This window comes from Callorhinus ursinus, unplaced genomic scaffold (assembly GCF_003265705.2).
Source record: "Callorhinus ursinus isolate GAN/ISIS: 27379988/994484 unplaced genomic scaffold, GSC_fseal_2.0 scaffold106, whole genome shotgun sequence".
NCBI classification, from domain to species: Eukaryota; Metazoa; Chordata; class Mammalia; order Carnivora; family Otariidae; genus Callorhinus; species Callorhinus ursinus.
Genome location: NW_027397168.1, coordinates 992,407 through 1,002,233, shown reverse-complemented (window position 1 = coordinate 1,002,233; position 9,827 = coordinate 992,407).

Below are 9,827 nucleotides of genomic sequence, written 5' to 3'. Positions count from 1 at the left end.
GTACCTGTGAAAGAGTAATAAGATTCACAAAAGAATCTTGCATCAAATTCTCTAATTCATACAACCAACCTCGTCAACTCACTAGAAACATTTTCTGTTCCTTTTGTGAAATACACAGAGAAGCCCAATTCATGGGTAACAATTCTTCATAGACTTAAAATTACTAGCCATTATATCTATTAATCTTGTTATGAGAATATAAACTCTGGGATGTTTTGCTGCCCTTATCCCTAGTTCCTGAAACAGCACCTGGCATAGAGTCAGAATAAAAACACTTAAAGAATACAAAAACACTAATTAGAAGGTAGACGTGCACTGCTACATTTATTGCGGCATTATTTACAATAGCTAAATTATGGAAACAACCCAACTGTCCATCGATAAGAGAATGGTTAAAAAAAGATGTGGTATATACACAATGGAATATTATTCAGCCATAAAAAAAGAATAAAATCTTGCAATTTACAATAACATGGATAGGCCTGAAGGGTATTATGCTAAGTGAAATAAGTCAGACTGAGAAAAACAAGTACCATATGATTTCAGTTATATGTGGAATTTAACAAACAAAACAAATGGGCCAATGAAAAGAAAAGAGAGAGAGAGAGACAAACCATGCAACAGACTCTCAACTGTAGGGAACTGGTGGTCAGCAGAGGGGAGGTGGTTGGGGACATGGGGAAAACAGGTGATGGGGATGAAGGAGTGCACTTGTCCTGATGAGCACTGGGTGCTGTGTGGAAGTACTGAATCACTATATTTTCCACCTGAAACTAATCTAACGACAACAAAACCCCAAAACACTTGTCAGTGATACTCTTGGCTAATATGTTATACTCATGGAAACTGGCAAATAAATTACCACCATTTACAGAAAATTAGTCACTCTATTTATTTAAAGTAGCTTCTACACCCAACATGGGGCTTCAACTCACGACCCTGAGATCAAGAGTTGCATGACAGTCAGGTGCCTGAGTCACACAGTTTTTAGATCAGTCGATTCCTTTTGTGTCTGTTAACATGAAGTTACATAAACATAGTAGAGTTTTGGTGTAAAAATATTTGAAAGTCTTATCTGTTAAGGGTCTTGTATCTAAAAGATAGAAAACCTTTTATAATAAAAAAATCTAATTAAAAATGGGCAAATGATCTGAAGACATTTCTCCAAAGAAGATACAGAAATGGCAGATGAGCACATGATAAGATGCTCAACATCATTAGCCATCAGAACTGATTCCATACCCCCGACCCCCTAAATCAGCCTGTTCTATAGGTGCACATCCATGACCTGTGCCATGCATTTCTTCTCCAAGTTCTCTGGAAGGCTTGTCTGTGATGACAAACATTTTGTACTTGTTAAGAATGCTCCAGGAAGAATTCTTAAACCTGGCAAATCTCCTCTTCCACCATCATGTGGCCTCTATAAACAGTGACAACCAAAATTGGTTGGGCATTTTTGGGCTGCTCTGGTCTTCCCCAACCATTACTTTGTGGTGGAAAAGAAAGCAATCAAAGGGATATCCTATAATATCCTATAATATATAATAAAACACTTCAAGGGGTCAAGTAGATGGCAACTTGTGTCCCCCCCCAGGAGCCCTATTAGGGTGGAAGTTAGTTGTGCTCGATGTTCCTACACTTGCTGTACTTCTGAGTCTGATTTGTAGATACCCACTGAGGTCCTATCTAGCTCCTTCCTGGTACTGGAACCTTCCCACCAAAGTACAACCAGACTGCAGGGGACAGGTCTGGTCAAACTCGGAGTTTTGATGCTGCTGCTGAGGCAGAGGGGGGGACATCTGCTCTCTGCTCCCTTGACCCACACACTTGTTTCTGGTAGGTCCTTTCTGCCCCTCTGCCTGCCGTGCTAAGATTATCTCAGTTTCCTATGAGACAGTCAGGATAAAGAAACCGAAGATTATAACATACATGGAAGGAAACACAGAAGGAAGGCCTCTGTGCTGGTCAAAGAAGGAGACATAAAGATGCCATTGTGACAAAACGCTACATTTCCCAAGTTTGAGTATTTCAAACACTGCTTTCAGAGATGAAGTGGTCTACATGGGCACAAGTTTTCCCCCAGGATACAGGAAATAGGTTATCACAAATGCCTGAGGTGGCACCCCTCAGACCATTATCATGGATTGACCAGCTGCCTGGAGAAGCAAACACAGTTTTTTGTTTTTTGTTTTCTTTTCTTTGCATTCTTCCATTTTCCCTTTCGATCCCAGAGAGAGTTCTGCTACAACGAATTGCTAATAATGATATTGTAGCAGAGGGCAGCTAATGCAGTTGACCAGACCTGTGTATTCATGTGCCAGGTCTGAAGGGTCAGGTAGCACAGAGGAGGCATCTAAGAAAGTAGAACTCAGAGGCAGAGGAGAGAGGTGGTTGCCAGCAGCTGGGTGTGGGGGAAACTCGAGCTGGTGGTCAGAGTGCGGACCTGCCATTACAGGATGATTAAGCCCTGGGATCTAACGCACTGCATGGCAATGATAGGTACCAATGCTGTTTGTATAATTGAAATTGGCTGAGATTAGATCTTAAATGTTCTCACCACACACAGGTGATGGGTAAGGTTAACTAGCTTGATTGTGGTGATTATTGTAGAATGTATACTATATCAAAACATTACATTGTACTCCTTAAATATATTTAATTTTTATTTGTTCATCATACCTCGATAAAGTTGGGAAATAAAAAGAGCCCATGTTGGTAATTTGATGTTAAGAGGGTGTATACTTCTGTGATTACAAGCACAGGCTCCCAGATGGAGACAGCCTCAGCTCCAATTTCTGCTTCCATGACATTCATGGTATGTCCCTGGGGGCAAGTAACAGCCTCTGAGAGTGGTCGCTGTCTCCCCCTGGAAGATGAGAATCGGTACCCACGTTTCTGGGGGTTTCCAAGAAGTAACACAAGTGGGCAGTCACTCTAAGGATGGGCCCAGAGCATGCGCTCAAATCCTGAATACCATCTGCTCTAATCATCACATGCTGGGACCATCAGCAAAATAGTACATGTTAACGACGCTCAGGGTCACATTTAGATTTAGGATTCAATTGTTGATTTGTGTGTGTGGGTGAGGCTAAGCTATCCTTATGTTTTGGTGACTTTGGAATGTCTGGAGATTAGGACATAGGACATTTAGTGTTTGGAATTCCTAATTCATTTTGTCAAAAGAGGCAAGATTTCTGGAGGAAAAATTTCTTTTTATGCTACATTTGCTACTCACATGATTAAAACATTTATAAGAGTGGTTGATAATCACTCCCTTTCGCAGTCTGGACCAGAAACCTCAGAAGTTCCACAAACAGAGAATAAATGCCTACAGTTTTGCCTTTCTGTTTTTTTAAATTTTAATTTCAGTGTAGCTAAAAATAAAAAGCTTCTGCACAGCAAAGGAAACAATCAACAAAACTAAAAGACAACCTATGGAATGGGAGAAGATACTTGCAAATGACATATCTGATGAAGGGTTAGTATGCAAAATATATAAAGAACAGATAAAACTCAACACACAAAAAAATCCCAAATTATCCAATTAAAAAATGGGCAGGAGACATGAGCAGACATTTCTCCAAAGGAGACGCACAGATGACCAACAGACACATGAAAAGATGCTCCACATCCTACAGTTTTTACTAAAACTGTAGTTTCATTTGTGTTTGCACCACTCTTCACATACAGGAATGACCTCAGGTTTGAAGTATTTGTAGCCTCTCTTTGCACTGTAATTAATTTTTACCGATATTTTGTGGCATGAGAAAAGCACTCTTTTGTTTCAGGCAATAGACTATCATTCATTCTCTAGTAGAAAGGCTGTAGTCCATAAATGGGTGGGCGTAAGCCGTGAGAATTAGCATTTGGAAAAAGGCTTAAAAAACAACACACTTGCACGCACTCACTGGAAGACAGATTCTATTTAAGGAAGAGTAGAGGCAAAGAGCCACACGTAGTCAGGTAAACGAAGCACAGTCCTGACGAAACTGAGGGACGTTGCTGTAACAACAAAGTTGGAGTTTCACGTTCCCAGAAAAATAAAGCAGCCAAATCACATGGTCTTGATGGAGGCTTATATAGTATGGAGACATGCTTTGCAAACTAGAACTAGACATCCTTCAACAAACTGAATTTTCTGCTAGTAAAAGCTCCAGCAAATATACTTAGTGGTGAAACTTTGTTTAAAAAAAAAAAAAAAAAAGAGCAGAAGTCAGACTTTCTGCAAAGGGCTGGCTCTTTTGGCTCTCTGTCCCAACCACTCAGTGTGGCTGCCATTGACAACAGATAAACAGGAAAGCTGTTTCCAATAAAACAGGCGATGGGCTGGATTTGGCCCTCAGGCTGCAGTTCACTGACCCCAGGGAGGGAGACTGAGCATCTCTCCTCAGTTTTGTACTCTCTCCACTACTATTTAATGTATTCTGTAGCAGAGCAGTTGATAAAGAAATGAGGAATAAAGAATTGGCAAAGAAAGGTAAAATAGTAACCTTTGAAAGTGGGTTGAAAAACAATCATAAATTGTTAAGTCACCATTGAATTGAGTTGGTAACCAATCTGAGATATAAGACCCCATCCTAACCCTAATAATCAGTCAGGACACACGATGAGCGATCAGATTAACTACAGAGATAAAAATGAGCATTATTTAGGAAAGTGAAGTGTCTGTTTTGAAAGCTTTAATATGCTCCTGATAAAAACCTTGATTGGTGGGGAAAGACAGTGTATTTTAAAAATATCACTTCCCCTGAAAGTCATCAATACGATATCACCCAGGAAGTCCTACTGATATGTTTGTTGGGACTAGACACTCATCAAAATTCTTATAAGAAGCCAAAAATAGATAAGAACATTTGGGGGAAAAAATGATTTCATTGATGTCTCAGCTAGGTGGTGACCTCCATGAGAGGTCACGGTTTCCTACGTTCTAAGATAGCGGAAGTCATGTTACATCTTAAAATATGTATGTTTGTGAATTCCTATCTCACAAAATAATTTGCAGATGGAACAGAATGTCTTAATAGTAGAAATAAGACAAGATGACAAAAATTCATTCAACTCGGTCCCCTTCCTACCCCCCCAAAAAGCCACTTTAAAGCTCCCCCTGAGAAATGAAATGGTACAAATAAATTTGAAATGCATGACAAAGAATCCATTATATAAGGCACTCTCCCAGTCAATGGAAATGACCAATAGTTCAATTTATTAAAACGAGCAAAGGATATGAACTAAAAAAAAAAAAAACAAAACAACTGGATATTGTTTTTAAATGTACTTGAAATCAATGGTATAATATGATAAAAAAAATTCCAATGTCCCATGTTTGACATTAAGCTAGCAGCGTCCATAATGTTTGATCATGCACTGCTTCATTACGGTGTAGGAAAAAGGTGCTCCTACATTTTGGGGGGAAGTATAAACTCATGCCATCTCTTTGGGGGACAATTTGGCAAGATCTGTGCATTTTAAAATGCAAATATTATTAGACACAGGTTTGTGTGTAGCATCAAGACTGAAGGCCATTGATCCATAACAGGTGGGTTAATTTAAGCAATTAAGCACTCTGCAACCTTAAAAATGCTCAATCAGCACAAAATGGTGCCCCAGTCTGTAGGACATTAACATAATCCTCCCCCCTCCGCCTGCCACAGGATCTTTGGGGGATGGGCAGAAAGTGGGTTGAGTGGGGAGAGATGAACTAACTGGGCCAAGGCAAGCGTTAGGAGTTAGTTGGACGGATAGGCAGTCAGGGCCAGGGTCCCCAAAAAGAAAATATGGAGTCAGGACAGCTAAAATAAAACAGCACTGACATCCTGTTTTGCAGCTTAGACAGGACCACGCTGACATTCTGCTTCGCAGCCTTTGCAGAAATGATTCTGCAAAACATCCTAAAATAAGACAGTTAACCATAAAGCATTTGTCACTATCATGTGCAAGGGGCAGTTAAGACATAAGCCCCTCACGGGCGCCTGGGTGGCTCAGTTGGTTAAGACATAAGCCCCTCAGATGTCAGCCACAAAAGACCATCAGCATGTAGACATTAACCTTATAGGTAGACAGATACGTGACCAGAGCCCTGATTGGCATGACTCAGTACACTCTGATTGCTTAAGACAATTCTGCAAAAGAGCTCATAAAAAGTCCTAAACTTAGAAACTCCAAGGGCAACCATCTTAGGCTGCTTCCCTCTCCGGGAGCTTTATGATATTACTCAATAAACTTTGCTTTGCTGCCCACCACTCTTCCTCTGGTCTACCTCTTCATTCTTCAAAGTGGTGTGACCAAGAAGTTTGCACACTAAAGGCAGAGAATTTCTGCAAACAGAAGAACACTTTTCACTTTATGCCTTCTCATATGGTTTGCCTTTTCAAAATAATACTACCATTAAAAGTCATTTTAGAAGCTACTAGAAATGTATTTTACTAACAATTCTTACCATTACTCATCTACGAAAGACCAAAAAAGAAAAAAAAAAAAAAAGAGCTAGGGAGAGGGAGCCAGGTAAACATTACTAACGATGGGGAGAAGTTTATGTGCTGATTACTCAGAGCCCTTTCAAGAACATCAACTTTTCTGCACATTCCTATATATTTATGAAGAATACTGACCATATTGGTGGAAAAAGGGAAAATACTTATTTCTAACAAGTTAAAAAGTTTACATCCTAACCACACAGCAATTAAAATTTTAAACTAAAATTTCCTAATTTTTTCCCCCTCCAACATAAAACAACCTGGACACATGGAGATTGAAAACAAAATACCCCCTACCCCCAATCTCCCAACTATTTGGTTAAGTGACTAAATGAATATGGGAAGCTCATTTAAAAGAGAATGATTTTCAGCTTGCCACACCTGAACATTGATACAGACATGATTTGATTTAAATGTTTGCTTGACCACGCAAAGCAATCACTGAAGGGATCAGGAGCGAGAAGAGAACCGTGGCTGTAAGAAGCCACAAAAATCTCAGTGATCTTGGGAAGGTTATCTTTTTGGATGAGATGAGTGACAAAGGTTATTTGCTCAGAGTGAAGAGTAAGTCAAGGTACAAGCAGTGAACAAAAAAACTAAATGAGTACTTCACTCTTTTTGAAACCCCTTCTTAGACAACTTATAGCTACTCCTTTGAACTTCCCGTAAGTAATGTCAATATACAAAGAGCAATACTGTCTTCAATTTCCAGAGTTGAAAGCCGAGGTTCTGTGAAGTTGAACAGCTTGCCCTGCTTTAGGAAAAAGCATTTAACGCATACCTAATTAGAAGGCTCCACCTCTTCCAAAGCATCCCAGAGAGGGAGCTAATAAAACCCAACAGAGCAGAGAGGAGGAGAGCCCAGGTGGAAGGACTAGCCTGGGATAGGCAGGTGGATGCCTTCCCCTGTAAACCTGAAGAGGGACTGGGGACAAGGTAAGGACGTTATTCCCGTAGAGGCAGGATTGTAGGTTGGAAGAATGTAAACTAAGAGTGGTGGTTAATGTTATTTTCTGGAAATAAAAGACTAACCAAAGCTCTCCCTTTGTCTCTGTCCTTTATAACCTCTACCTGCAACAGCCCTCAGCATGGGGACCTTGAATGATCCCACAGAAGCAGTCAAGACTACAGGGCTGGAGATCAGTCACACGCCATTCTGAACACGGATTCACCCCTTGCTACCCCACGCGAAGCCATTTAATTCATCTGTGGCTCAGTTTCCTCACTCGACAAAGAACACCCTCAGGACCGTATAGCGCTTCAATAACCGTGAGCTTCAATAACTAACATATAATTAGCACACTTAACACAGTGACACCCCCGATCTCCCACAAGTCCAGACGTCAGCTCATCTTGAACTCCGAGCCACAGCATCCACGACTCTGTCCTTTATTTTTTGTTTTCTTCTGTGTTCAATGATTCATTAGTTGTGTATAACACCCAGTGCTCATCACCTCACGTGCCCTCCTTAATGCCCATCACCTGGCTACCCCACCCCCCTCCCTTTCCGCAACCCTCAGTTTGTTTCCTGGAGTCAAGAGTCTTTATTAGACCCAGAGGCTGGGAAGGATTGAGGACCATACCCCAAGCGAATGTGAAAAACACGTGGGGCACGTGGGGGCACAGGGCAGAGCTCAAGGAATAGGTCCGAATCAGTAAACGGAGAAAGAAAGGAGAGGGGGAAGGCACTAAGAACAAGACGGGATAAAATACTCACTGACTCGCCTCCTCGCCTACCAAGCCAGAGCCTGCTCCCCAGCCCACGGGCAACCGCACGGTGATGGGCTTTGGGGAATCCTGGGCCAGTGACGTTGTTGCTCCCCATTGGCTGCCCTGGGTTCGGAATGGCCGGGCCCAGGACAGGTGTGGAGGAGCTGCTTTCTGCTGTATGCACCGCCCCTCCCACCTGTCCCAACGCTTGTGGTGAAGACGCTGCCTCCACCTCAGCACACCTGGGCCCAGCCTCCGCTGGGCTGTCCCACAGCGATAATTGTGCGTGGGTCCTTATTTTACACAACGTGTGTTTATTGACCACTGTCTAATGCCGCTGCTGTTGTAGGTTCAATCCGCTTTATCCATAAAACTCTTACCTGGATTCCCTGTGAACTCATAGTAAGCATTCCTGTTTGTTGTCAGAAGAACGATCTCCAAAATTCTCCCCTTCTCAAGTGTCCATCCTGGGTAATAGAAATACCAGCCACTTGGTGCCGTGGGTCTCCACATTAATGGTGGTCTCCTAGAGTTTTTCTATCCTGCCCCTCGCAGCTTTATTGGGATATAATTGACGACACTGTGTAAGTTTAAGCTATGCAACGTATTGATTTGATATGCTGATTCACTGCAAAATGATTACCAGCCCTGGTAACAGATCGCTCCTACTTCGGTAGTTCCCAAACTTTACCCCAGATTAGAATCACCTGGGGGGACTTTTAAAACCCTTGATGCCTGAGCCACACCCTATTCCAATTGAGTCTGGAGGTCTGAAGCCCACCCCTCACCCCCCCAGGTAAGACACTGTGCCACGAAGCCTGGGGACACAGTCATACTTCCAAGCCTGGCTCTTCCCCTATTTAGCAAAGCTGTGTCTCCTGGACCTTATGGGGAACATGTCAGTGGGTGCATTCTCTGGCTTTCTGTTGCCTAGCTCCGAGCCTGGTGGCCCCAGGCAAGGCGGGTCAGCCTCACCTCATTCACTGTGGTGGTGCCTCACCATTGGCTCCAGCTGTTAAATTCTGGGCTCTGGAGAACAAATTAAAGCCAACTCTAAATGGAGAGTTTGACTTTGACGGACCTTTATTTTTCTCTACCCCTTAAGGATGGTGTGAGGGTGGGAGTGGGGTTGAGGATCCCAACTGCTCTAACTTTTGTAGATCACTGCTTTGTAATATAGCTTGAAATCGGGCAATGTGATGCCCCCAGCTTTGTTTTTCTTTTTCAACATTTCCTTGGCAATTCGGGGTCTTTTCTGGTTCCAGACAAATTTTAGGATTGTTTGTTCCAGCACTTTGAAAAATGTCATTGGAATTTTGATCAGGATGGCGTTGAAGGTATAGACTGCTCTGGGTAGCATAGACATTTTAACAATGTTTATTCTTCCTATCCATGAGCATGGAAAGTGTTTCCATCTTTTTGTGTCTTCTTCAATTTCTTTCATGAGTGTTCTGTAGTTCCTAGAGTAGAGATCCTTTACCTCTTTGGTTAGGTTTAGTCCGAGGTATCTGATGGTTTTTGGTGCTATTGTAAATGGAATCATTTCTCTCTCTACAGTTGCATTGTTAGTGTATAAGAAAGCAACTGATTTCTGTGCATTTTGTATCCTGCCACATTACTGAGTTGCTGTATGAGTTCTAGTAA